At 52.1% G+C, this 26,195-nt stretch overlaps 1 protein-coding gene and 1 long non-coding RNA gene across 3 annotated transcripts in view; one reads left to right on the forward strand and one right to left on the reverse strand.

Moving 5' to 3' along the window:
* The window catches only part of Igsf21 (immunoglobulin superfamily, member 21), a 220,132-nt gene that overhangs the window by 99,314 nt on the left and 94,623 nt on the right, over nt 1-26,195 (reverse strand). The gene's annotated exons all lie outside the window — the stretch shown is intronic.
* Gm13029 (predicted gene 13029) lies at nt 16,708-18,823 on the forward strand. Its single transcript, NR_153821.1, has 3 exons — nt 16,708-17,112; nt 17,316-17,475; nt 18,440-18,823. It is a non-coding gene; the product is annotated as a predicted gene 13029 (long non-coding RNA).

The raw sequence follows: 26,195 nt of genomic DNA on the forward strand, positions 1-26,195 counted from the left end.
TGTTGGAGATGTAGCTTCTGTCTGTCCCCAGAATAAAAGGTGTCCAGGGCCACAGACTTCTGATTCTCTGTCCGGGTGCAACCTTGTTCTCCTGTCTTGTCAGGAGATCCCAAGAGGATTCTGCTCATGTGCCCATTTCACAGCTGGAAAAACCGAGGCATGGTCCACAGCACCCGATAGCAGCCACCTAATACCCATGCTTCACACATCACTATTAGTAGTGGGCACCTTCTGTATGCTGGTGGGGTTTGTGTAGGAGCAGGTATACAACAGAATAATGTTTCCTTTTTGCTGGTGGGTCTCAACACAATGCTGGTGGGAATCTGAGATGAGAAGACCCTCTGGAGATGCTAGGAGAGGGGGGAGTGGACCACTCCCTCAGAGGAGGGGAGGGACCCCAGTTCTCAGGATTTCAGATAAGAATCAGCGAAAGCAATCACTTCATTTAAATGAGTGGAGGAGCGATTTGGCCTCTCTGTGTGGGAGGAAGCAGTTAAGGGGTTTATTTTATTTTGGGCCCTAATAATATTACAATCTCCAGGCCGGTTATTATCTGTCACTTTTCAGGGAAGATTGAAAAGGAAATAGTTTCGTCCCCAGCAATTGTGAGGGCTCTGTCTGCCCGTTGTTGTTCTCACTTGTGTATTACAAGCATCCCTGTCAGGTGACCCACCCCGGCTGGGCCGCTTTTGTTTAACTGGGGAAAGGGAAAAGAGTGTGCAGGGGTGAGTCGTGGGGGATGGGTAGGCAGTGGGAATGGAGGGTACCCCGGGTTTTATGGGTGTGGAGGTGCAGGGCCCAAGGGCATTGGCACCTATTCTTTAAAGTTAATTTTTAGAATCACTGTGTGTGTGTGAGAGAGAGAGAGTGTGTGTGTGTGTGTGAGTGTGTGTGTGTGTGTGTGTGTGTGTGTGTGTGTGTGTGTGGGTATGCGTAGGTGTGTGTATTTGTGTGTGTATATGTACATGTGCAGGTATGTGTGTATGTGTATGTGTGTATGTGTATGTGTGTGTGCATGTACAGGTGTGTATGTATGTGTGTGTACATATACAGGTACATGTGCATGCGTATGCGTGTACGAGTGTATGTATATGTGTGTGTGCACATATGTGTGTGAATGCATGTATGTATGTGTGGATGTGTGTGTATATGTGTGTGAGTGTACGTGTGTGTGCATGTGTGTGTGTCTGTGTGTGTGTTTGATCTACTTGGTAACAAAACTAACTGGAGCCGGGCAGTGGTGGCGCACGCCTTTAATCCCAGCATTTGGGAGGCAGAGGCAGGCAGATTTCTGAGTTCAAGGCCAGCCTGGTCTACAAAGTGAGTGCCAGGACAGCCAGAGCTACAGAGAAACCCTGTCTCGAAAAAACAAAACAGAACAAAAAAACCCAACAAAACAAAACAAAACAAAAAACAACAATAACAACAACAAAAAACTAACTAGACCTGAGATGAAAACTCAGCACAACTCAGCAAGGATGCAAGTGTCGAGTGTCATTTTATTGCTTACCTACTATATGCTGGGCATGCCCACTAGGCTGCTCTCCTGAAGTTCTCAGAAGGACTTTTCTGTCAGAATTAGTTCTGCCTTAAGGATGAGGAAACTGGGTCTTAGAGTAGTTGTAGGCTTGGCCTAATCACTTAGGTTAAGGGTCGTGACAGGACTCAACTGCGGCCCTTTGGCCCAGACACAGGATGCTTTTAAGTTCTCATCCCTACACAGGTCTGCACAAGGCCGGCCAGAGGCAACATCCCTGCAGCTCTCCTCCGCTAGCACTGGGGTGGGTACAGACACCAGCAGGTGGGGCTTCCCAGGCTGGGGTCACAGTGGACCCTGGGCCCTCATCACCTGGCAGGGCCTGAGCCGGGAGTGTGTGCAAGGTCTTGGGTTCCTAGGTCCACTAAGTGAGGCTCTCTGGAGGTTAAGTTCTGGAATGTTCCTTAACAGGCCTCCTGGGGCGAGTTTTGGGTGTGCGGGAGTTGAAGCAGCTTTGGGCACTTCTCTGGGAGCTCAGCCTCTTCTCCTCGGGCTCAGCAGTCACTCCTACCTGGTGGTCTTCACTTGCACTCCTCCATCTGGTCTACCTCTACAGCTCTCCCTGGATCACATCCAGAATTACTGCCGGTGCAGGGATCTCTGCCTCAGAGACCAGGTGCTTTGCCAGAAGCCCTGCTTCAGACAGGCCCGCCGCAGCCCTTCCTGCTCCGACCTTCCAAGTCCACGGGAGAGGGCCTTGGGATGCTGCTGCTGCTGCTGACGGTTCCTCCCCGCTCCCTTCTCCCCCTCCTCCTCACTACTCCTCCCTACGGCCTTCTTTCCTCACCAACTCCTCTTCCTGTTCTAACCTCCTGTAACTGTCCAAGATTCCGTGGAGCACTCTCGGTTCTCACAGGCTCGGTGTGGAAGAGACGAAGGAGCTGGAGCACGGGCGAATTGAGGTGAGACAGCACAGGGGCCCCACCCTGTGCTCAGCCTTTATCACTGAGAATGTGGTACTGACAACCTCCACTCGAAGGACCCCACGGAGTCCTCAGCCCTGATGCCTCCCTCACACAGGTGGACAGGACCATTGGCCTAGGCCAACATGGGTCTCCCTGGTGACCATGCCATAGTTTTGAGGAGGCAGGCCATCTTGCCAGCATCCCTGGGTCTTTTGGCTCCTGGCTACTCTTGGGCCTCTGGACTGGCCACCTACTCTTTCCTTCGATGTCATCAGGAAGCCCTAAGACATTGATAATTTATTTCTGAGGGTCCCCTCTGTGTCTGGCCTGGGCCTTTACCTATCTACTTGCTCCTACAGCCCCAGTAGGAGATGTTATCATGGCGAAGAATGCTCTGTAGGCCCAGCAGTTACCTGGAGCTTCCTGAAACACCTAGCTATCAGAGCTGGGGGGAATAAGGGGATCCCATAGCATCAGAGAAGGAAGAAAATTGAGGGTCAGGGATGAAGGGGCCTGGACACACACACACACACACACACACACACACACACACACACACACACACAAACACACACACACGAGCCTACAGCTGGCATTCACACCCAGAGTCTGTAGCCAGGTGCCAAATCTCACTGACACTAGGGCATGCTGGGCCTGTCTTCAGGGAGCCTACAGAAAGTATCCTGCCAGCATTTCCTATTTGTGGCATCCCACGGGCACTGTCTCTTCCCTCCCCTCCCCTGCTCTCCTCCAAACCCACTTTGTTCACTGGCTCCCCCGCCCCCAACTCCTGCCTAGGGATGGGTGCACAACTCCTACCAAGCACAAATGTGGACACATGTATAAAAATTCATGTACACACTCAAATGCACAGTCCACATACACACTCACATGCACAGCACACACATACACACACACACACACACACATACACACACACACACACACACACACACACACAGAGAGAGAGAGAGAGAGAGAGAGAGAGAGAGAGAGAGAGAGAGAGAGTCCCAGCCCCTCACTGTCCTGTTAAGGGAGAAGTCCTCCTAGAGGGGCACAGAAACAGCTAGAATGTATGAGGTTCTGAGGGGGTGGGGTGGATGCCACTTACAAGCAAGCTGTCACCAAGGGATGAGTGGGCCCCGTGCCCTGGCCCCTCTCTGCCCCGCACTATCATCACATACGAGTATGGTTTTAAACACCTCTACTTCTGTGCTGCAGTTCTGGGACAGGGTAGAATTCTGGCTTGTATTTGGCGCCTACTGTGTGCTTGCTGTGACCCTTGTGGATCCTTTTCTCTCACCCAACATCACGGGGCGGGTGTGGATCTGCTCTGTTTACAGTTGACAGAGGCTCAGAGTGGTCCCACTCAGCACTTAAGGTGCTAACACACGCAGGCAGGCTAGCCCCAAGCTCATGCTCTTTGCAGCACGTTAACGGTGGCCCGTCCACTGGCCTCCAGGCGATCTGGCAGGCGCCCAACCTGGGGTGATCTTTTCTCCTTTCTGCCTTGCATTTATCCACCCAGAAGCTCAGCAGCCACAGCCATTTCCCTCTCTTTCAATATTTATTAGTGTTTTACCTGCTGTCAGAGGGACCCAGCAGAGGCAGGGGGAGGACAGTGGAGCTGGGCCTGGCTTCCTGCATGCTCTGTCCATTAGGAAGTCAGAGGAGCACCCAGCTCTAGTAAGGGCTACAGCTGCAGGACATGTCCCTGGGAATGAGGCTGCGGGGACTTATCTCTTTGGTACCCAGTGTGGCTTTTGTTTATACACACACCCCTCACTGACACAAGGAAGCTTGTTGCCTCCCGTGAATGGGCTCCAGGTCTTTGTAGACACAATCCAGGCTCCAGGACGTAGCCCAGTCTAGGCTATCCCATGCTTCACACCTCCCTCAAAGAAGGGCACCCTCCTCAAAGGGTCTTTTTCACAGGGCCCTTCATTTTACACAGGGAAACTGAGGCTCCCGTGGGCTTCCACTTTCCCAGTCTGGTGCTTCCTGTCATCCTCCCTGGCTTTGCCCAGAGCACCAAGGTCAAGATGACCGGAATCCCAAAAGCTAGAGACCACCTCACCTGTCCTGCTCACTGGGCTCATGCCCCTGTCTCCATGACATCATATTCCTGAGTCAGGCAAGACAAGCTGTGGCTGGTGGCTTGTACCAGTAATATCAGCCCTCAGGAAACTGAGGTGGGGTGGGGGTGGGGGTAGGGTTTAGGGGGGAGGGGGAGAGGGGGATGCCTTGAGTTCAGTGCCAGCCTGGGCTACAGAATTTTTAAAAAGAAAAACCTAAACAAAAATGAGTGTTTCTGAGAAGGGTGAGACTAGGAACTCCAGCAGCTGGGCTTTCTCCCTAGGCCAGCAATTTCCCCGATTTCCCCGGTTTCCTGTTTTAAGCAGGTGGAGAGAAGCAATGGGGGAGGGGGGGATGCTGCACAGGAGAGGAATCTGGGGAAGGGAGGGAGACTCTAAGTCCAGTGCTGGGCAGAGACAAGAGGCCCTCAAAGAAGGACATAGCCTCTGGGGTGCTCTCTGTTCCATTGTCATCGTGAGAGGCAGTAAGTAGCCCTGGATGATGTCCTGGGAGCTGGCACATAGTAGGCTCTCAGTGAAAAGCTCTGCACCACAGAGTGGGTCAGCATTAACTGTTTGTTAATGGGAACTGAGCTGTTAGTTGGGCATCCAGGAAGCCAGGGTCCGCTGGTTTCAGCTCCACCCAGGACTTGACTTTGGCTCTCCAGCAGTCTCCACCATCCCCCAGGGGATGTGACTGTCCTAGTGGCCGCTGGTGTGTCACAGGGCAGTGATGGATGGGAGTGTTTTATCTCTACATAATGAAAGGCACTGTTGTTCTAAGGAGCTTTCCTACGCATTCAGGGCAGGGGCAGACGCTCCATGGGAAGTCCCCCCTTAGCTCTGACTTTCATCTCTCCTGCTGTGGTTTGGTAAAGAGGGTTGCCTCCCAGGAGGCACAGGCAAAGGCATCCCACGTGAGAATGTCACTGCTGGTCACGAGGAGTATGAAGATTAAAAATAATATGTATGACCTCTTTAAAAAAAAAAACCAAACTCCCTCCACTTTAACCGGCTGTTCAGAATCAACAGTATAATTTGCTTGACTGCCCTGGCCCCCTTCGGCTTATCACCAAGGGCCTTGCAACTCCAAGAGGGGAGGATTATGCAAATGGAAAATCAGCTTTCAAGAAAGTGGGCTAATCCAATATTACCAAGAGCAGAGAGAAGCCACTGAGATGGGTGAGCCACTGTGGAGACTGCTAGCAAGCCCCTTCCTGAAGGAACCAGAGCGGAGCAGCAGAGCCCCAGAGCCCAGGGACGAGGGAGCTGATCTCCACCTCCCCAGCATTTTGAGGGGGTCTTGACCGGAGTCTTTTGGAAGTTAAGGTACCTGGCAGACAGAATGGAGGAGAAAGGCTGACAGCCAGTGAGTTTTCACAATGGACAGACCAGACAGGACACACCAGGCTTAAGGTCACACACAGCAAGGCGCTCAGTCTTGGAGGAAGCCCTGGGGGCATAAGCCAGCAGTGTCTCAGTCTGGCTGCTCCCCTGTGAACCGTGAGAGTAGGGAGCATGAAGGACAGTCCTTGAGCCACTGTGCTGGGGTGACAAGCCACGCTCACACCCAGCTTTAAGGCCAGGGACTTGAGCACAGCTCCTCACGCCTGCATAGCAAGCACTTGACCAAAGGGAGTCATCCTCCCCGCCCTCCATCCACCCCACTACTGACGGGAGGACTGGGGACTGGATGTCCCTGCCCTGTCACTTTTCCTGGGGCACTGCAGGGCACTGATGAAGCTTAAAGACAGACGGATAGTGTGAGCTAACCCTCCAGTCTCTAGAAAGTCCCAGCCACAGTGCTAAGAGTGCAGTGGGAGAATCCTTGCTCAAAAATAGATGCTAGCCAGGTGCATTGATGCAGGCGTGGGTGGGTGGAAGGACAGATGTGTGCATGTCTGAGCAGACAGATAGGTGGATAATGGAGGGAAGATGGATGAATGGTTACAAAAGGATGGGTAGAGGGCTGAGCAAGGGAACAGTGCATGGATGCCTAGACGGAAGGACAGACAGATAGACAAGTAAGTGGATGTGTGGAAGGATGGGTGAATGGGGTAGATGGGTAGATACGTGAAAAGATAGATGGATGGGTGTGTGGGTAAATGGTAGATGAGTGGGTGAGTGGTTGTCTGGGTGGGTGGGTTGATGAGTAGATGATTAGATGGATAAAATAATTTGTAGAAGGGTGGGTAGTTGGGGATGCATATGTAGGATAGATGGGTAGGTGGATGCGTGGTTGGATGGATTGGTGGATGACGAGATAAATGGATAGGTATGTGGATAGATGTATGTGTGTGTACATGGATATGTAGAAAGGTGGATAGAAAGGTGGATGGATGGATGGATGGATGGATGGATGGATGGATGGATGGATGGATGGATGGATGGATAGATGGATGGATGGACGGACGGACGGACGGACGGGTGGATGGATGGATGGATGGATGGATGGATGGATGGATGGATGGATGGACGGACGGACGGACGGACAGACGGGTGGATGGATGGATGGATGGATGGACATATAACTGAGTAACCACTGTGCTTTCATGGGCTCTAGACACAGAGACGGTCTCTTCAGAAGATCCCTGAATGAGGTGGCACCACGAGACATCTTACTGGGCCATCTATGTCAAGTATGGTGCAGGCAGCAGCTTGCTTGATGTTCAGTGAGGAGTCCTAGGGCCATCAACAGAACCTGGGGAGACCATGCCACAGACAGTCCTTTGGGAGGGATACTGTTTCAATGGCATCTTCTACAAGGGAGGGTGGAGATACCCAATAAGACACAGGTCTAAGCTAGGACAGTCTGGATGAGAGGCTCACTTCTGATGCCTGAGTGGACACGGAGAGACGTCCTGAGGGCAAGTTAGGAGGGAAATGGAGACCAGCAACCAGCGGGTTAGGAGTACAGACACTGTCTGCCTCACAGATGCGCCCCTCCCGAATCCTTCCGACTCCTCTCTCCACCCTTTAGTCTTGGAGTTGAGAGCTGAAACCTGAAACACCTGTCTAGCTCCAGCACCTGTCAGAAGAATGGTTGGTTGGACAGACCTGGTCTTCAGTTTCCCCATCTGTGGAACGGTGACAACAGAGGACACAGGGTGGTCTGATAGGTCAGAGGTCACACAGAGACTACTTAACAGTGTCTGAGACATGGAACTGCCTGGCAGTCATTCAAGATTAGTTCCCTTGGTCTTGGCTTTGCTCGAAAGGTCTCTGATCCACGTGTCTTACTTCATCTACCTTCTAGCTCCTAGCTGGTGACATCCTATCAGAGAGTCTCAGAGTTCCCAGTTTCACGATATGAAAGATCTCTCCATGACAGGGACACCCTCAAGGTGTTTCCTGCTCTCTCTGGAGTGCAGGTATAGGCAAGCCCCTGGAAAAGATTCACATAGTCCCTGTTGGAGAAAGCAGAGGGGGAGGTCTCGGAGCCGTCATTGTCTGAGTCTCCCCTCCAGACCAAATGTGGGTAATAAAGTCATGTTGAACTGCCTGCCTCTTTAATTGGTACTTTGGCAAAGGATAGACTCCCTGTAAAGCATTAAAAGCCTTTAAAATTCTCTTTATTGAACTACCTCTGAGTGCCCATGGATAATGACAGAGCAGTGGGATCCAGCCTGCAGCTCCCTGTGCAGGGCCACAGAGTTGGGGAAGGCTCACACAGCTTCTGATGGCCCGTGAACTACAGCCAGCATCCCGGAACCTGGCTCTGTCCTTAGTGACAGCTCGCTCTCTCCCACACCCACTCAGTTTGGTTCGGAACAAACATCAGAAGCCTCTGTCCCTTTTGAGATGGGATCTTTGTGTGTAGCCTAGGCTGGCCTTGATCTTCAGGTCCTCCTGCCTCAGCTTCCAGAGTACTGGGATTATGGGTGTGTGCCACCATACACACCAGAAGCTCATCTCAGGCTATCCACAGAGGCTAGGGAGAATGTGGCTGGCCAAGTGACTTGGGGAAGCTTGGCTTTCCTGCGGCTCCTGGATCTCTGGCTAAGAGCAGAAGGGTGTTTAGCTTCACCCCAAGGCAGAGAGATCAAGTGCCCGGCTTTACTCCTGCAGAGTGGAGGGTGGTGGGGGAGAGAAGTCCTCTTAATGAAGGTCTCTGACATTTCTTTCATGGGGGATTTGACCCAAGGACAGAGCAGAGGCCTGGAGACCATCTGTCTGGCTCTAGTACCTACTGACACCAGGCAGGGCAGAAAGACCTGGACCTTCAACAGCAGCAGATGCAGAGAGGGGGTTGCAGGTTTAAAGGTGACATGTGAGATGCTTAGTATAGTTCCTGGGACCCACAATAAGCTGACTGGCCTGAGCACATGTAGCATGAGGGGCTGGGAGGCAGAGGGGCTCTGTATCTCCTGCCCTGTTCCCAGATCCATCACTGAAGACTTCCCAGTGTCCACTCTGGGCTTTGCACTCTAGTTTCATCATGTCCTGTTACAACCACGTGGGGCTGACTGGCATCTTCAGCCCCTTCGAAAGGAGAAGTCTGGGTTCAGCGAGAGAAAATCAGTAAGCAAGATAAAGAGGTGGCTGGGGTGGAGTAAACCTTATGATGGCTGCCGGAACCAGCGCTCTCTTTCCCGTCCCTTGAGTCTCAACAAATGTCACCAGGAGAGACACTTTACCCCAAGGAGCTTCCCCAGCAGTTTGTACCCTTGGCCTTTCTGAGGATGGAGATATTGGAAAGTTACTGCATTGCATGGGAGGCACACAAAAGGCCTGGACTCAGCCCCTGCTTAGACACTGACCCCCTCTGCAGCAGGGGTAAGTACTCGGTCAGCTCTGGAGCACGACTTCCCCTGATAGACGCAGAGAGGACATGAACATCTCTGAACGCAACGCTCCGGGTCTATGACTCTCTCTTTTGAAAGCCTTGCTAGGAGACTGTCTCTGCCTGCTGACCTCCCAGAGGTAGAGAAAAGCCATTTGGGGAATTTGATGTCATCCTGCAAGAGAAGAGGACAATGCCCCCGTTGTGAGGAATTACTATAATAAGAGTCGGGCCTAGCAGAGCTCATCAGTTAAGCATAGCAGCAGGTGTCCAATGGCACTGAACATCTGTCGGCCTCTCTGCATCACCACTATCGCTGGTCATACGGGGCCACCATCAGCCCAGCTCTGGAGGTCGGCAGGATCCTCCTGACACCCTCCTCACACCCATCCCTGATCTTATCACAGGTGGTGCTCTGAGCTTACCAGATCACACTGTGATAGCTTCTACTTGAGCAACTGGAAAAAAATGGTATTGCCCAGCCTCCCTTGCAGCTACTGCCTAATTGTAGCCAGTGAGCATGGGCAGAAGTAACCTAAGCTGTTTCTGGGACCATAAAAAGCAGATGTGGCTCTCTTGTTTCCGTGTAACACCCTTTTCAGGTGGCCTCCATGCATACAGAAAGGGAAGGGGCGTTAGTAGGTGTCGTAGTTAGGGTTTCTGTTGTTGTGATGAAACACCATGACTATAAATAGCCCAGGAAGAATTATCAGGTCACATTCCATCACCGAGACAAGTCAGGACAGGCACACAAGGCAGGAACCTAGAGGTGGCGTCATGGACTTGCTTGCTCCTCATGGAAGCAGGGGTCATGGACTGGCTTGCAACCCATGGCTTCCTCAGCCTGATTTCTTGCAGCACCTAAGACTACCAGATCAGGCATGGCACTACCCACAGTGAGCTGCACCCTTCCATGTCAATCATTAAGCCCCGCCCCCAGTGCCCCACTGGCCAAACTGCTGAATTGGTGAATTCTGGGTTCAGTGAGAGAGACACTGTCTCAAAAAATAAGTGGAGATCCATAGAGGAAAATACTTGACTTCTGGGCTGTGTACATACACACACATGCGTGCACACACACAAACACATGCATACACATTAGAAACCCACTCTAAGAAGTCCCAAGTCCCAATATGCTAAGGATGGACTCTGCCAGGCCTGCTGTGAGATAGCCCTGCCTCTTCTATCGTTTATCGTCTTTTTTCTTTTGCCCCCTCTGTGTTCCGGGCCCATGGCTTGAATTCAACAGTATAGCCAAGCTCATTCCTTGGTTAGGTAGCTCCTCTGCTTGGCCTGTTCTCTGCCATTGTTAATCTCAGTTGTCAGTTTGAGGACCTCTGGAATGACTTGGGAGATGGACCTCTGAGGAGACCTGTGTGGATTCTCTTCATTAGGCTGAGGTGGGAAGACCTTGCCACTGTGGGTGGCGTCATTCCCTAGGTAATAGATTCTGGACTGTATAAATGGAGAGAGGAAGCTGATCAGCAACATGCATTCATCGCTCTCTGTTCCTGACTGTGGATGTGATATGACCGCCTGCCTCCCACTCCTGCTGTTTTGCCATCCCCATCATGATAGTCTGTGCCATTGAACTGTGGGAGGGAGCAAGCCCTTTCTCCCTGAAGTTGCCATTATCAGGTGTTTTCTCAGCAACAGAACAGTGACAGGACACTCTCCTCCTAGGTCTATACACAGCTCCCTCCTCGTCATACAGTCCAGTGTGAATGTCACTTTCTGGCCAGCAGCACATCAAGAACTCTAGCTATTCCCCACCATACCACCCACAATTATCTGCACCGCACTTATCACCGCCTGCTATTTTCTTGCTAATTACTTAATTAATGGTCTGTCTCCTTACCCTGCCGGGGAAGGAGTTCTGTTTGTCTCCTCACAATTATATTCTGGTCCTAGAATAGTTCCCGGCGTGTGGACACATTAGGCATGCTATGGACGAGGGACATTAACTTCTCTCCGTCGGGGAGGCTGGGAGCCTTCTCCATCCCGGACCAGAACCTGAGGACGCGGAGCCCCAGAGAATTCCCAAGGAGAGCATCAGAGCTGGGACTGGCTTCCAGCAATCTTTCTGCTTTGTACTTTGAGCTTCTTTTCTTTCTCTCTCTCTCTCTCTCTCTCTCTCTCTCTCTCTCTCTCTCTCTCTCTCTTTTCTTTCTTTCTTTCTTTTTTGTTTGTTTTTTCGAGACAGGGTTTCTCTGTGTTGCCCTGGCTGTCCTGGAACTCACTTTGTAGACCAGGCTGGTCTCGAACTCAGAGCTTCTTTTAAAGGAATTAGGAGGAAAAGATTCTGTGTGTGTGTGTGTGTGTGTGTGTGTGTGTGTGTGTGTGAGAGAGAGAGAGAGAGAGAGAGAGAGAGAGAGTATGCGAGTGTGTGAGCATGTGAGTGTGTGTGAGTGTGTGTGAGTATGTGAATGTGTCTGTGTGTGTAAGTGTGTGTAAATGTGTGTGAGCGTGTGTGTGTGTTGCATATGCATATGTGTATGGAGACAGAGGACAGCTCTGAGCTTGGTTCTTCAGGAACTCTCCACCTCCTCTGAGACAGGGTCTGTCATGGGTGAGCCTGGAGCTCACTAATTAGGCTTTAATAGCTCACCATGGAAGCCCAAGGATGCTCCTGTCTCTGCCTCCCCAATGTTAGGATCTGTACACAGATGCCGGGCATCCCTTCCCAGCTAAGCACCTGACAGAGCATCTGTGGTGGTTAATGCCGACTGTGAGCTTGACAGGATCCAGAATCACTGGGAGATAAGCATCGGGCTGTGCTTGGAGGGAAGCTTCTGGATTACGTCACCGGAGGTGGGGAGACTCCTCTGAATGCGGAAAGCACCATGCCAGGGCTGGGGAAGCGAGCTGGGTACCAGCATCCATCACTCCCTGCTTCCTGACTGCAGAGGCATCGGATACTCCCAGGTAGATGCCTCAGGCTCCTGGTGCCATGCCTTCCTGCCACGATGGGACCATAGGCTTGAACTGTGAGCTCAAATAAACTCTTCCTTCACTGGGCTGCTTTTTCGACAAGCAAGTAACTGGCGTCCCAGCCTCTACCCAGCCTTGAAGGCATTGTAACTGGAGTTTTTGATACAAAGCGAGGAGGGTGTTCTGTGCATAGCCAATTCTCATACTGCCTGCCATCAGGGGTTTCCCATCTGAGGGAGGAGGCGTGGATGGTTTTTCCTGAAGAGACACCCACACGGACACCAAGGGCTGGATTCCAGCGCCTGGAAGGCATAGGAGACACAGGTACAGGATGGATGAATGCATCAGGACGTGGAGGGTGGGGACAGGGAGAAAGAGGATGGAGGAAGAAAGGAGGGACTGAAGGACAGACAGACGGACAGGCAGTCGGACAGGCATGAGCACTGGGTTCGATCTTTCCAACTTGTACCTCAGTCTTGCTTTCTCCATAGCGGAAGAGGAAAGCACACTCCAGGAGGAAGCAGGAAAAGACTAGGAATCCTCCAGAGATCTCCCTGGAAACAGGAAGTAGGCTGGGGCCACAGGAAGTGCCTGTGGTCAGGAGTGGGTGTGGGTGGTAGCTGGTAGATCAGCACCAGCTCACCTTACACACAGCCACACCTCAGCCCCAGGGCAGACAGGAGGTGGGGTGGAGGCGGCGGCTGCTTTGTCAGTATTTTCCAAGCCTACCCTCTGACCTTCTAAAAAGCTCTAACAGCGAGCTTCCCAGTTCTAATGGAAAATCCCAGCACCACTTTCTACAGGGGCCTCCATCAATCAGGCCACAGACCTCCACAGAGCCACAGAGAGAAAACTGCCACTGAGCACTGCTTGCTGAGAGCAAGCCCTGCACTGTGTGAGAGCAGAGGGGGGTTCAACCCAGTGCCTTGAATCTCTCAGAAAAGTCCAGTTGGCCAGGTCTGCCAGGTCCTGGGGCGTGCACAGACTCAGTCACCCCTGGGGTGCGGGGGGGGGGGCAGCAGAAAAGAGCCAGGCACGTCTCAGCCTGGGAGCCTTTAATCCCTACAAGCTGTCTGGGCTTCTTCTTCAGGCTCTGTGGGCAGTTGTGCCCCTTACCAATGCCCCAGGTCTCAGAGACAACTCTGGGCTTTTTAAATTTTATTTCTGTCAGCTAATACATCCGTGTGTATAGGAGAGGAGTTTTGGGGGAGGAGGGAGACGGAACAGGGGTGGCTCTTCCCTTAACTGTCTTGGGTTTTGAGTTTGTGGTGATCAACTGAGGACAGACTGGAGATACAACCAGGATACACATTTGCTGTGTCTGCATTTTTCTCCTTCTTTTTGTCCTTCTTAAAAGATTTTTATTCTTGTGTATGCGTGTGTGCATTGCACGTGGGGACTGCATTGGATCTGCAGATGGCTGTGGGCCACCTGATGTGTGTGTTGGGATCAGAACCCAGGGACCATACAAGAACAGCAAGCACTCCTGACTGCTGAGCCATCATCCCTCCAGCCCTACTGATGTTTCTCAAACGAGTACAGTAATATGAACGGGGAACAAGGCGAATAATTAAATAATCAGCAGACGTCACCCAGAGGTGACTCAAGCCCGCGGGGGACTGTGTAGGGTAAATTCAGATGTTGTGGCATTTTATGTGTCAGCTCATGTTTGTGTGTGGCTGAGCACAGGCCCCCTCGATCCCTGGTGCGCACGTGGAGGACACAGGACAGCCCATGTGGGTCTCTCTACCTGCCATTTTGCTTTGAGGCAGGGTCTCCGTGTCGTTCACTGCTAGCCCACGGGCTTCTGGGAATTCTCTTGCTTCTGCCTTCAGTCTCCCTGGAGGAGTGTTGGAGTGAGGGGCCTGCGCTGGCTTCGTATGGATCTGGAGATAGGAGCTCAGCTGTTCTCAGTTGCATGGCAAGCGCTTTGTGTTCTGAGTCATCTCCAGAGCCCCATAGTGGAACTGTGTAGAAGAGACTGGAGCACTCAGGTCCCAAGATGTGTCCTCTGTGAAGAGTGAGGGGGTGGCTGGGAACGTACATACAGATGTCCAGCCACCACAGTTTGGGCGCCATGCCAACCCACACTTGTTGGTTGGACTCGTTGGTTGGAAAGTCAACTCATCTTGACCTGGGCCTCAGTATCTCCACTTACAAACCATAGGCTGGGTGTGGTGATTCAGCGATCAGATCAAATCTTAGCGTGTTCATATAAACCCTCTGCTATAAATGGGAAACGGTGGGAGGCCCTCCCACAAACAGCACGTGATTCCCTCAACACCCGACAGGGGGTGCTGGTTCCCTTATTTCCAGAGAGAGCCATGAGGGGCTTGGGGCCAGCCTTACCAAGAAAGCTGCTTGTCTGGAGCCTGGAGTGTCTGAGAGAACCTAACTGTGGCTTCAGATGTTCATACTCCACTCTGGCGAGGACTCTGGAAGCTCACTACCAAGGGATGATCATGTTCTCGGTCCAGGTCGCCATCCAGATGAGCAAAGTGTCCACTGGGTGGCACCTTGGGTGGAGGCTCCCAGGTAGGGCTTTGATAGCCCCGAGGAGGAAGGGGTTATGTCTGCTGCACCTGTCCCAGCATAGACCAGGCATCCAGATGTGCTCTTGCAGCCTGACAGAGCTGAGCATTGTGAGGAAACAAGAAACGGGCTAGAGAGAAGTCTGAGACCGGAAGGGCTGGGTTCAAATTCCAGCCTGGTGACTTCTGAGAAATCACATCTTATCCCCGAGCCCCCAGTATCCCTGTCTTACAGTGGGTGGGGGCTTCAGGTGAAGCCCAGGAAGTTCTTGGGGGCTCAGCTCTCCTCCCTGAATGAGAAGCAGAGTCCCACATAAGCTAGGATGGGTTTCCCACTGTATTCCAAGAGTCTAGGGCAGAGAGCTGTACCCAGGGAGCTGCTGGGCTTGGGGGATCAGGTGCACAGCAGCCCTCTGCTGCCGAACAGGCACACTGGACGTGCTGCCTCAAACCGACACGGTCGTCTGACATGATTGAATGTGAGCCCCAGAGACTGGAACACACAAGGCACCCGCTGCCTTGGCTCTCCTAGCAGGAACCCTCCTTCCATAGCGCTCAACAGCAGAAGCTGCCCAGTAAGATGTCAGCCGCCATCTTTGCAGGAGACCAGAGAAATCCAAGGGTCAGAAGCCCAAAGTAGGTACTGAGAATCAGCCGGAGACCAGAGGTAAGGACTGGGGGGTGGGGGAAATTAAGGTAACTGGGGCTCGCTAAGCAGGTGGGAGGACCCGGATTGCCAGGCGCAGACACTGGGGAGAGGAGGGAGCTGGTCTGGAGGCCAGGAAGAGCATCTGAGAGCTCGCTGCAGCAGGAAGGCCAGGGCTGAGTCATTATGAGGCAGGTGGGCAGAGAGGGCCCCGGTGGGCATTGAGATGTCACCAGTCTCACTTAGCCCTGGGGAAAGTCCAGGAGTAAGGCAGGCTGCAGTTCCAACCCCAGCCACTCGAACCCTCAGCGAGCATTGTGAAGGTTTAGGGTAAAAACATCTCTCCTCCCAGTCGGTGTCAGCTCTGACCACTACGATCCCAGTCCCAGCATCCTCTCTGGGTCAAGGTTAAGGTACTCATGTCTCTCAAAGGGCAAGGTACCATGCGGAGGGGGGGGGGTTGTTGGGGGGGGCTGTGTGGCGGTGTGTGGCGGTGTGTGGCGGTGTGTGGCGGTGTGTGGCGGTGTGTGGCGGTGTGTGGCGGTGTGTGGCGGTGTGTGGCGGTGTGTGGCGGTGTGTGGCGGTGACTTGAGGGTTACAGTGCTTGAATCTCCACCAGCCTGAGGGTGGCTTTGGGGCCTCCCCTCTTTGAACCCCTGCCCTTGCTACATCAGCTGAAGAGATGCTTTTGCTACCACTCTGGGCTTACGGGGAGCGACAGGAGCCAGCGTCAGAGAGCCCAGCCCTGTGCCTGGTCTGCAATAGACACTCCTCACACACGGATTCACGGAAAAACCTCAGAGGGGGAGGAGATAACATCAACTTGGGGAGACAGGGTGATCAGACCAGTCAGAGGGAGAGAAAGCCAAGGAGCCAAGCACATCTCATTTGTAGAGTAGATAAAAAGTGCACACAGAAAATCAATAGCCAGGCACTCCTACATCCCAGAGACCTGCGGAAAAGCCAACAAAACAGGCTCCATTTATAATACCAATAAATAAGTACTGGAGAGTTCTTTTAATTTGGGGCACTAGATATTTGTTTAGCGAAATTATGAAAACCCAACAGAGGCTCCGTATTAGGGAAACCATCAACATAATCTATCCCATTAGAAAATTAAAGGAGAAAAACCATATGATTACTTCAATAGGTCCTTAAAGAACATTTAATTAACTTTCCTTATTAAAAATCTTTAGGAAAATTGAAATAGAGGGAGCCTTCCCACGCATGATAAAAAAAAGGATTTATCAGAAATCAGTGGTAAATAAATATTAGTTAAATAATGAAACCCAGGAGAAGTTTTTTTTTTTGCAAGAATTCTGAAAGTTTCAGACAATGGAATGAATTAAGAAATGACGACAAATTCAGTAAGTAAAAAATACTGCTTACATAGCGGGTCACTGACTTTTCTATCGCTATAACACCATGAAGATCACATTGAACAGGGTTTCTGGTTTCAGGGTCTGATACCACAATGGCAGAACAAAGGCATGGCGACAGGAACAACTGAGAGCTCACATCTTGATCCACAAGAAGGAGGCAGAGACACTGAGAATGGCACTGATATCTGGAACCTCAAAGCCAGTGACACACCTCCTCCAACAAGACCACACCTCCTAATCCTTCCCAAACAGTTCCACCAACTGGGGACCAAGAATTCAGCTATGTGAGCCTGTGTCGGGTATCATCGAACCACCTTAAATAGTAAGATTTATTTATTCATTCACTCATGTATTCATTTGCCTGTTTGCTTGCTTATGTGTGTATGTCATGTGAGTGCTGGTATTCTCGAAGGCCACTAGAGGGTGCTATAACCCTTGGTGTTGGAGCTTCAGGTAACCTTGGGAAAGTCCTCTGTAGGAGCAGCAAGCACTCTTGACTACTGAGCCGTCTGTCCGTCTCTCCAGCCCACCCTGCTAGAGTCACAGAAAGTCTAAGAAGAGGGTGAATTGGAATCTGAGCATCTTGGCTGCAGGATCTGAGTGTTGATGACTTAGGAGACGATGCCACTCCGGGGCCTGTTACCTCTTCGTGCATTAGGAAGAGGAAGGTCATTGCTATTTGCAGGTGATGTAATTATATAACAATTAAGAAAGTTGAAAGACAGCCTACCAGAACTGACGAGTGTCAGTACAATGTTTGCCTAGATGGCTGGCCTGCATACATCAGCAGTTTCCTTCCCTCTCCAGGGACCCCAGTGTGCCATGAGGGGCACTGTGGGCTTCTGAGGCTGCTTGTAGGGGTAGAGGGTGGGGACAGGGATGGGTCAGTAGGGTTGCAAGGTAGTCTGGGAGGAGCTAATTGTTATTCACTGATTAAGGTAGACTCTGAAGCTCTCTCTCCTTCCAGATCAGCCTGCCCCAGGCATAGGGTTTCCTTCTGTGAAGCTGAAAACCCTGCACTCCTCAAGCACCCGTCTTCCTGGGCTTTGGCATAATGCGAGGATCCCCCATGTGGGCCTCTTGTTTTATTCTGCAGTACCAAGCCACTCCAGGGGAGGGCGCTGTCCTGATACAGATGCTCAAAGACACCCTGGTTGCTCAGGGATGTGGATGGGGACAGGGAGGCTGGGCAAGGATACAAGGGTGCAGTGAGTGAGTGGCCCGCTCCAAGTGTTGACCAAGGCTTCGGGGAGAGATGGACTCCTGGCAGGTGTTGAGAGTTGACTAACAGGAGGAGATGTGAATGAGTAGTGGCAACAGACTCAGAGGACGGGAAAGATTTTAAGAGTCCTGGCTGAGGAAATCTGTGGGTGGTGATGTCATTTGCTATGATGAGGAAAGAAGGGGGATGCGTGGGCAGAGCGGGGATGCAAAGCTTCATGATGGCCGTGCCAATCGGGAGATATTGTCAATTCTTTCTGTGCAAGGACAGCAACTTTATAAAATTGGATGGTGGCAAGCCTGCTGCTCTTAAACATCTTGGATCACCCCTCATGGATTATGTCCAAACCCAACAGCATGGCAGGTGAACATAATGTATTCTGGACAGGTCCCCTGACCCACAAGACTTCTCCTTCCTTCCCTTTCAGACCCTCGTTGAGCACCGGATGAAGCTGAGGTGGGCTGCCCTCAGACCCTTTGCACCGCTCTTCCCTCACTATGCCACACCTGTCCTGGCTCTAAGCTAGGGGATTCCTCTCTATCACCAGGCTCCGTTATCTGTCTCAGCAGAGTACATGCTGGGACAAGACCTCCGTGTGAAAACCCAAGCTCTCTGGTGACACTTCTTCTCCACCGGGAGGGTTGAGGAGTGACCTGAGGATTTTGGGGCGGGGGGGTGGATCACCCAGGCTCTGCACTGACAGATGAGATGGGCTTCCCTCCTGTCCAGGTTGTACCTTGAGTGGTCTGCTATTCAAGGGTTAAAGGGGACCATGTGAGCCACTTAAGGAAATAAACAGCTTTCCAACATCCGCAATTATTTTGGAAGCACCTGCTCTCGTATAATTAATGTGCCAATTAAGATGATTATTATAGCCGTTAAAGCATATCCCCCAAGAACCACCGCTTCACAATACATGTTTACGCTCATCGGAGTCACTCTGCCACCTTACAGAAGAATAACAACAACAGCAACAGCAACACAGCGTCAGCTGCTGAATTGTCTCCCAAGCAGGCTTGGTTGACCCAGGCTCCTGCCTCCATCCCCAGGGTGGCTGAGGTCTCTCTTTCTCTCTCTGTGTGTCTTGCCTCCACAAGGAGTCACCTCTGGACAGTTTCACCCAGCATTTTCTAAAGAAGCATTCAGTTTGGAGGATTCTGTAAGGATGGGGAGGGGAGGGGGACACTGCCGCTGCCTCTCCGCCCCGAGTGCTCATCTCAGGCTAGGTGAACCGTGCCGTGTCTCCCACACATCCTTGCTTGATGTTGACAATGTCTTCATGGGTCTGTGCCTCTGCAGACAGGTGGCTCTAGCCAGGCGCTGATGACAGCATCCTGAAGCCTCTGGCCCAGTCTATTCCTCTGCCAGCATCCTCCTCCTGTCTTTAGAGTGGAAGTGGATGGCCCAGAAACCTTGGAGACCTGCATCAAGATGACCAGACTGGCTAGTGTTTAGATCTACCTGGACCTTGCTGGACGGGAGACCAGGGGCCAGCTAGTGTACTTCTCTGAGCCTCATTGTCCCCAGCTGTTGAGTATTCAGAGGTGGCTGGTCAAACACCCAGCATTGCAGCTGACCAACACTGTGGATAGCCTTCATGCTCACTATGGGGGAGTCAGGGTTTGAGCCCTGTCTTGTCAACCTGCAGGCTCTTACTTCAGAGGGCTCAGCCCTTCCTAGGGATCTAACCACTCAGGAGTTCTCACCTCCCCTTGCAGTGGACCTGGTCTCCCGGGGCTCTCAGCAGAGAGGACTCAGTCTTAGAGTCTAACTCCAGCCTCACGGCCTGGGCAGGGTCTTCACCCTTCCTGATGTAAGTTTTCTAAGCTGTTGTTCTTGCTCCTTCTCTGGGAGCTCCTGGATGCCTCTGAATTCCCCGCCCCCGGCTTCCGTATTCATGGAAGAAAGAGCTCATGGGGAGGAAAATGGGAGTGCAGGCTGGGGTTGGGTACTATGGGGCTCTAGAGGATGACAGGAAATGAATGACCCTTGTCCTCAGACCTGTGGATAGCACTAGCTATGCTTGGAGTGAGTATCACAGACAGAGATAAGCTTTATTAGGGCCACAGGGCACAAGCCCTCTTCAGTTAAAATTCCTTCCTGTGTCCTCTCCTCTCAGCTCGCAGGCATGGCTGACCTCGCCCATGGATGTCCACTCAGAGGTCACTTCTAGGTGATTCTGGTTCCCAGAGCACACGGAAGTCATCCAAACACCAGCTTTCTGCAGAACGCTACCCAGGCACCATCAGCGAGGCCGCCATCAGATCTTCCATCCCTTCTACCATGACACTGCAGGGTCATGCAGCCTGGGACAGTCCAGAGCCCCAGATCAGAACCACAAAGAGTCACTCAGCTGGCTGTGAGCCTTCCTTACTGCCGTGCTGGTGGGTAGCCACTCTGACAGATGCTTAGACACCTTCAAGCGGGGAAGCCACCTATCCCAAGATACTCTATCTGTGGTTGGAAAGCTCACACTGTAATAAAAATCTTTGCTCGATCAACTTTTACATTTCCCCAGAAATCTCCTCTCTCTCTCTCTCTCTCCCTCTCTCTCTCTCCCTCTCTCCCTCTCCCTCTCTCTCTCCCTCCCTCCCTCTCTCCCTCTCTCTCTCTCTCCCTCTCTCCCTCTCTCCCTCCCTCCCTCTCTCCCTCTCTCTCTCCCTCCCTCCCTCTCTCCCTCCCTCCCTCCCTCCCTCCCTCCCTCCCTCCCTCCCTCCCTCCTTCCTTCCTTTCTTATTCTTCTCAGCTCTGGAGAGGTAAAGACAGGATCCTTGGAGCTCGGTGGCAGCCACTATAGCTGCACCACTGACCTCAAGACTCTGAGAGACCCTGCCTCAAAACAAAGGCAGAGAAGGATTGAAAAAGTTATCTGATGTCGTTTCTTCCCTCCCACCCCAAGCCACATGCTCAGGACTGCTCTAGGCCTCAGGTGAGAAGGTGCAGGGTACAGCCCCAACCAATCAGAAGGCTGTGTTTTGAATGAGTCATTTCACCAATCTAGTTCATCCTCTGAGTCCAAGCCCTGCCCCCCAAAGGTGGTGGAAAGGCGAAGACTGGCACGTCCTAAGCACAGGTGACAACTCAGCCCATCGTTCCCCAGGCGTGCAAGAGAAAAGAGCCAGGATCCTGGGCTGAACACCCTGCTATGTGGCCTCGGGCCAACCACCTCCCTGCTCTGAGTTTTTAGTCAGAGGACACTTGTCCTCTTAGGGACAGTGAGGAAGGTCTGATACCTGTGTCAAGTTGTGCATGAGGGCTCTGCACATGAGGGTCTAACTCCAACAAGGTCAAAGTGTTAGGATGAAGAAGAGGATGGAAGGAAGAGTGACAGGCATTGGTCCCTGGAGGTGACCCTGAAGCTGAGCCCTGAGGGAACGTCTACGATTGGCAGACGGAGGGTGGGAAGGGAAGGGCACTTGTGGTAGCAGATGCAGCGAGGGGAGGGGGTGAGGAGTGTTGGCACAGCTGAGGATGAACCATACGATGGATCGGGTGGCGTGCCCACTGGGGGCCTCGAAAGCAGCGAGGCTGGAGCCAGAAAGGTCTGGCAGTTGGGTTAGGTGACCTTGAACTTGACCCTGCAAGTGATGGAGAGCTTTGGTGTGAAGGGTGGGGCAGAGAGGGTCGCAGTGGTTGGTCAGATATGTGTTCTAGAAAAGCCCATGGCTACGGCTGTCTGCAAGGAGAGACGCTGCCAGTGAGGCTTAGCACCCAAGGAGAAAAGGCAGGGCTAGGAGGAGCAGAGACTGAGGCGAGATGAAGCTGGATGCCTCTGGATGGAGCTGGATGCAGCCGCTTTCTGAAACACCTCATTTCTGCTGTGGTGTTTTATTTCTCTGGTGTGCTGGAGTGGAAGTTTGCCTTTAATCCTTCTCTGACAAGTTAAGTCAGCCCCTTGTCATTTAAACCCAGCAGGGCGTGAGTCAGGCAGAGACATTGAAAATCACACTTCAGGCTTAATATAGCTCCGTACTCCACCAGCTCGGAGGCCCTTGCAGCAGCTCGGGCAGGGACTCCCACCTCAGCTTGAGGGAGCGCCCTGGCCTGCAGCAGCCTCTGAGTCTAGGATCCTCTGGGATCAGAGAGAAAGCCAAGGCCGGCTGGAAGGTGGGAAGGTAGCAACATTGTTTCTACCCTCTGCCTGGGATTAACCTTCCCTTTTACAGGAAGATCCCGAAGCTCAGAGAGGGGAAGTGGTTGGCCCAAGGCCACACAGCAGGGCGCTCTGTGCCAGGTTCTGGCTCTTTTCTCTTGGATGCTTTGGGTAAATGAAGACAAATACTAGACATGCTCAGCCATCACCCCGTTGGCCCTGGATCCACCAAGTTGACCGCTTCTGTCGGTATCCAATAAGAAAGCCCGTTGTTCGTGGAGTCCACGTGCAGGCCAATAGAACATCCTGATATTCGTGAGTCCGTGCCAGCTGTTGGCTCTCCCTCCTGACAGCTTGGGAGCCAAGAACTCTTATCAGGCCTGTATGGGGCAGGGAGAGATCTCATTGCCAATATCGGGAACTTGATCTTAATCCCCAAGAGCAGGATTTTTTTTTTTCTGGTCAAAAATTTCTCTCCTGGTGCCAGAAAGGGCAGTGATGAACTAGCCACATCAAGCTGTCCTTTCTTTCCTTCTTATCTCCCTCCCCCGGGCCAGGAGCAGCCGTGTGCAAACCCAGTCTGATGGAGCTGGGGGTCTGGTTTGATCCCAGCCTCTGGCAGTGACTCTCCCCCCACCCCCCATGTTGATTATGACTCTCATCCCTCCCCACCTTGGTCCCTGGAAGCTCACGAGGGTCTCTCACAGCCTGACAGGTCACATAGATATCCCGAGTTTGGACTTCTGTGACCCACACTACACATTTCATGTCTAAAAACGACCCACCTACTCAGACGTGTGAGCTTTGTAAAGGGTAATAAGGAGATTTTGGAGGACTGCATTCTTTTAACTCCTCCCAAATTGTACAACACAGTCTATGGAGATAACTTAGTCAGTAGCATGCTTACACACACACACACACGCACGCACGCACGCACGCACGCGCACACACACACGTATGCACACATGCACACACCCCTCCCCCAAGGTGGGTCATAAGAGCTCTGCTGGCACACACTAACGGACGCCATTGCTGTGAGGAAGTTTCCAATGGAAGTGTGTATCCTGCCACTTCCCCTCGTGGACATAGACACGGTCTTCCTCCTGCTGTTCTGTGAAGCAGTAGGAAGGACCTCAGCCTCATACCTTGGGCTTCTTAGCCCACACAAACCATAAGCCAACACAAACCACTGCATATCAGAGGCCCAGGGCTTGGTTTCCTAGTGACCGGGGTTCCTCAGAACATGGTTCTGAAGCCATAAGCGCGGCAAGGATAGGCAGAGTGACAAGAAAGACAAGGGACATGAATCATCACTCAGTACTGCTATGTTAGAGGGTAGGTGTCAGATACGTGAACCTTGGGGACCTCCATTATCACCCCTGGGCTTGCCCCAGAACTCCCCAGCTTCTGCTGTGACAACTCTATCACACAGTCTCTGATAGCTGTGCCTCCAGCCGTCTCTTCTGTCCTCCTTGTCTCAATGAACAGCAACCATGACCCTCACCCGGCTGCCCCAACCCCACAGCCAGGAGCCATCTGGAAGTCCCAGTCTATCACCAGTTGTGCATTAGCAAGTCCTTTGACCTTCCTGCAGTTCATAAACGGAAGTTCAAGGTCAAGTCTCTTTGATCGTCACAACCTCAAGGCCACACCCTGCTGGTCCCGTGCTCCCTATGAACCTACGCCATCTTGGGCCTCGCCTAGCCTCAGCCACCTCTGGCCTCAGTGACCTCAAAGGTGACCTCTCTGTGGCCAATCCCACCGATCCATCCTGGGTTCCACCAGCAGAGATTGATAAAGCAAGCCAGCTGCTGGGGTTTTTGCTTAAAATTTCCAGTGCTGGGCTGGTGAGATGGCTGAGTGGGTAAAGAGGCTTGTGGTCAAGCCTGAAGACATGAGTTCAATTCCCAGGCCCCACAAGGATGGAAGGAGAGAACCAAGTCCCACAAGTTGTCCTCTGACTCTCACATGAGTGTTATGGTATGCATACATGCACTCGAGTGCACATACGTGCACACACACAGACACACACACAAATACAAACAAACAAAAAATAAAGCCTTCAGTGTCTGTGTTCAAAACCCCCTGGAGACTCGGCACCCTGGGGCATGGGTTGAGCATGAATGGCCCCTCCCTGTCTCTCCAGCATCTTAGTTTTACTTCGTTTCAGACATCCAAGCTTATTTCCTGTTCTTGGACAGCCTAGCACAGGTCCTTGGCATATATGCCCCACTTTCTCACTCCCCGGGTGATCTCAGTTTCCCAGAGAGGTCCGTTCCTGACCACAGATTCCTGTCTGCCCATAAGCCTATTCCAACCATATGCACCAAACTCCCTGATCCCTGGAGTCCTTCTTGCCGGTGTAACTTTTAAAGTTATCCCCCCCCCCACCAGGGGATCTGCATGAGTGAGGGATTATGGTTCCATATCATGGCTCACTCTCAGTGCCTAGGGCTATCCTGATTCTTGTGCCATACATAAGGCATGGTGAGTGAATGGGGACCCCTCTTCTAAAACCACCAAACAGGGCCATTTGCCAGTTCAAGGGTACCACAGTTAGTTGGGGAGCTGGTTAAAAACTGTAGGTGCCCTGGGGCTCCAGCCTGGAGAATAACCTGATGTTAGAGATTATGTCTGGGGCAGCCATTAATTTCTGCTTGCCAGGCTCCCCTGACCACCTTCTCTACCCTCAATATGACTGGTGTGGTAAGTCTGATCACCGTACCCCTCAACCCAGAGTATGTCCCCCTCTGTGAGACCAGGGACCAGGAGGAAGGAGCCCCAAGCAAGGGGCATTCTCACTGTCTTCCTTCTTCAGGAATCTGTAAGACTTGGAAGCCCGAGGTCAGGCGTGGTCCAGGAAGAGGCAAGGGACAGCCAGGGCAAGCAGCATCCTCGCTGGGCTCCAAATCTCAGGGTTCCAGGACTGGTTCAGGCTCATTCTTTGGGACATGCACTGTGGTGTCCACCTGCCACTTGAGAAGGTGGTGAATGTCATTGGACTGTGGCACTGTCTTATGGGTACTGTCATCTATTTGTCTTCAAACAGAACACTATGGAATACCAGCAGCAGCAGAGAACATTTGAAAGGGTTTCCTGCTTCAGGGAGAACCAAGATCCACAGACTGGCTTCCCTGTGCTTCCAGGAATTAGAAACTTTGAGGTCACAGCAGCACCACCCAGGGACAAATGGTAGTGTTGCTGACTGTGTAATGAGCTTGGAGGTGGTGATCCTCCCCAAACATCATCCATTCTTGTTCTAAATTTACCTTCTTTGGACTTCTTAGGTCACTAGGAAACAGGGTCGGACAATGGCTACCATGTACAGAATAGATGCCGTGTCGAGTCTGGTACCAAGTATATCCATCCAACACAGGGTCTTCAAAGCATGCACTATCAAGGTCCAGCCCCCAGAACCTACTGTAGACATCGAGTTACCAGACCGTTCTCTCTCTTTGCTGTCTCATTCACACCCAAGCTCAGTGTCCTCCCTCGCTGTCCCTGAGGGTCTCTGTCAGATCTCCCAGGGAAGCGGGAGAGCCTGGCTGGCCAGGTAACACCACTGGGACTTCAACACAAACCCAGTCCCAGCTGCCAGCATCCACAGGTGAGGAGGAGAGATGGGAGGGGGCAGGGGAGATGGAGAGATGGCTCAGCTGTTAGGAACTCTTGCGAAGGGATGGGGTTTGATTTCCAGCACAGATACCGGGTACCTCACAACTGCCCGTGCCTCCAGTTCTGAAGCTTGCGATGCCCTCCTCTGGGCTTCTTGGTTTCCCTCCTGCAGGTATGTGGTGCACACAAACTCACATGGAGCACACATATATATAATAAATAAATAAATCCCTGTTTAAAGGGCTGCGCGGAAAGCAGAGCATTGTGGCCCCTCATGTCCCTCTCCTACCCACTCCACCTCCTTCTGTGGCTTTTTTCCCCCCATGGCCTTGCAACCTGCGCTTAGAACAGATCTTGGGAATAAATAGTACAGGAAGGAGACAAAACAAAGATGCGATGATAAGAACCGCCAAGAAAGGTTAAATTCCCATGATTCCCTGCAGTTGCTTAATGGATTTCTATGATATAAACAGAC

The sequence above is a fragment of the Mus musculus genome, chromosome 4, assembly GCF_000001635.26.
Source record: "Mus musculus strain C57BL/6J chromosome 4, GRCm38.p6 C57BL/6J".
Classification (NCBI taxonomy): Eukaryota; Metazoa; Chordata; class Mammalia; order Rodentia; family Muridae; genus Mus; species Mus musculus.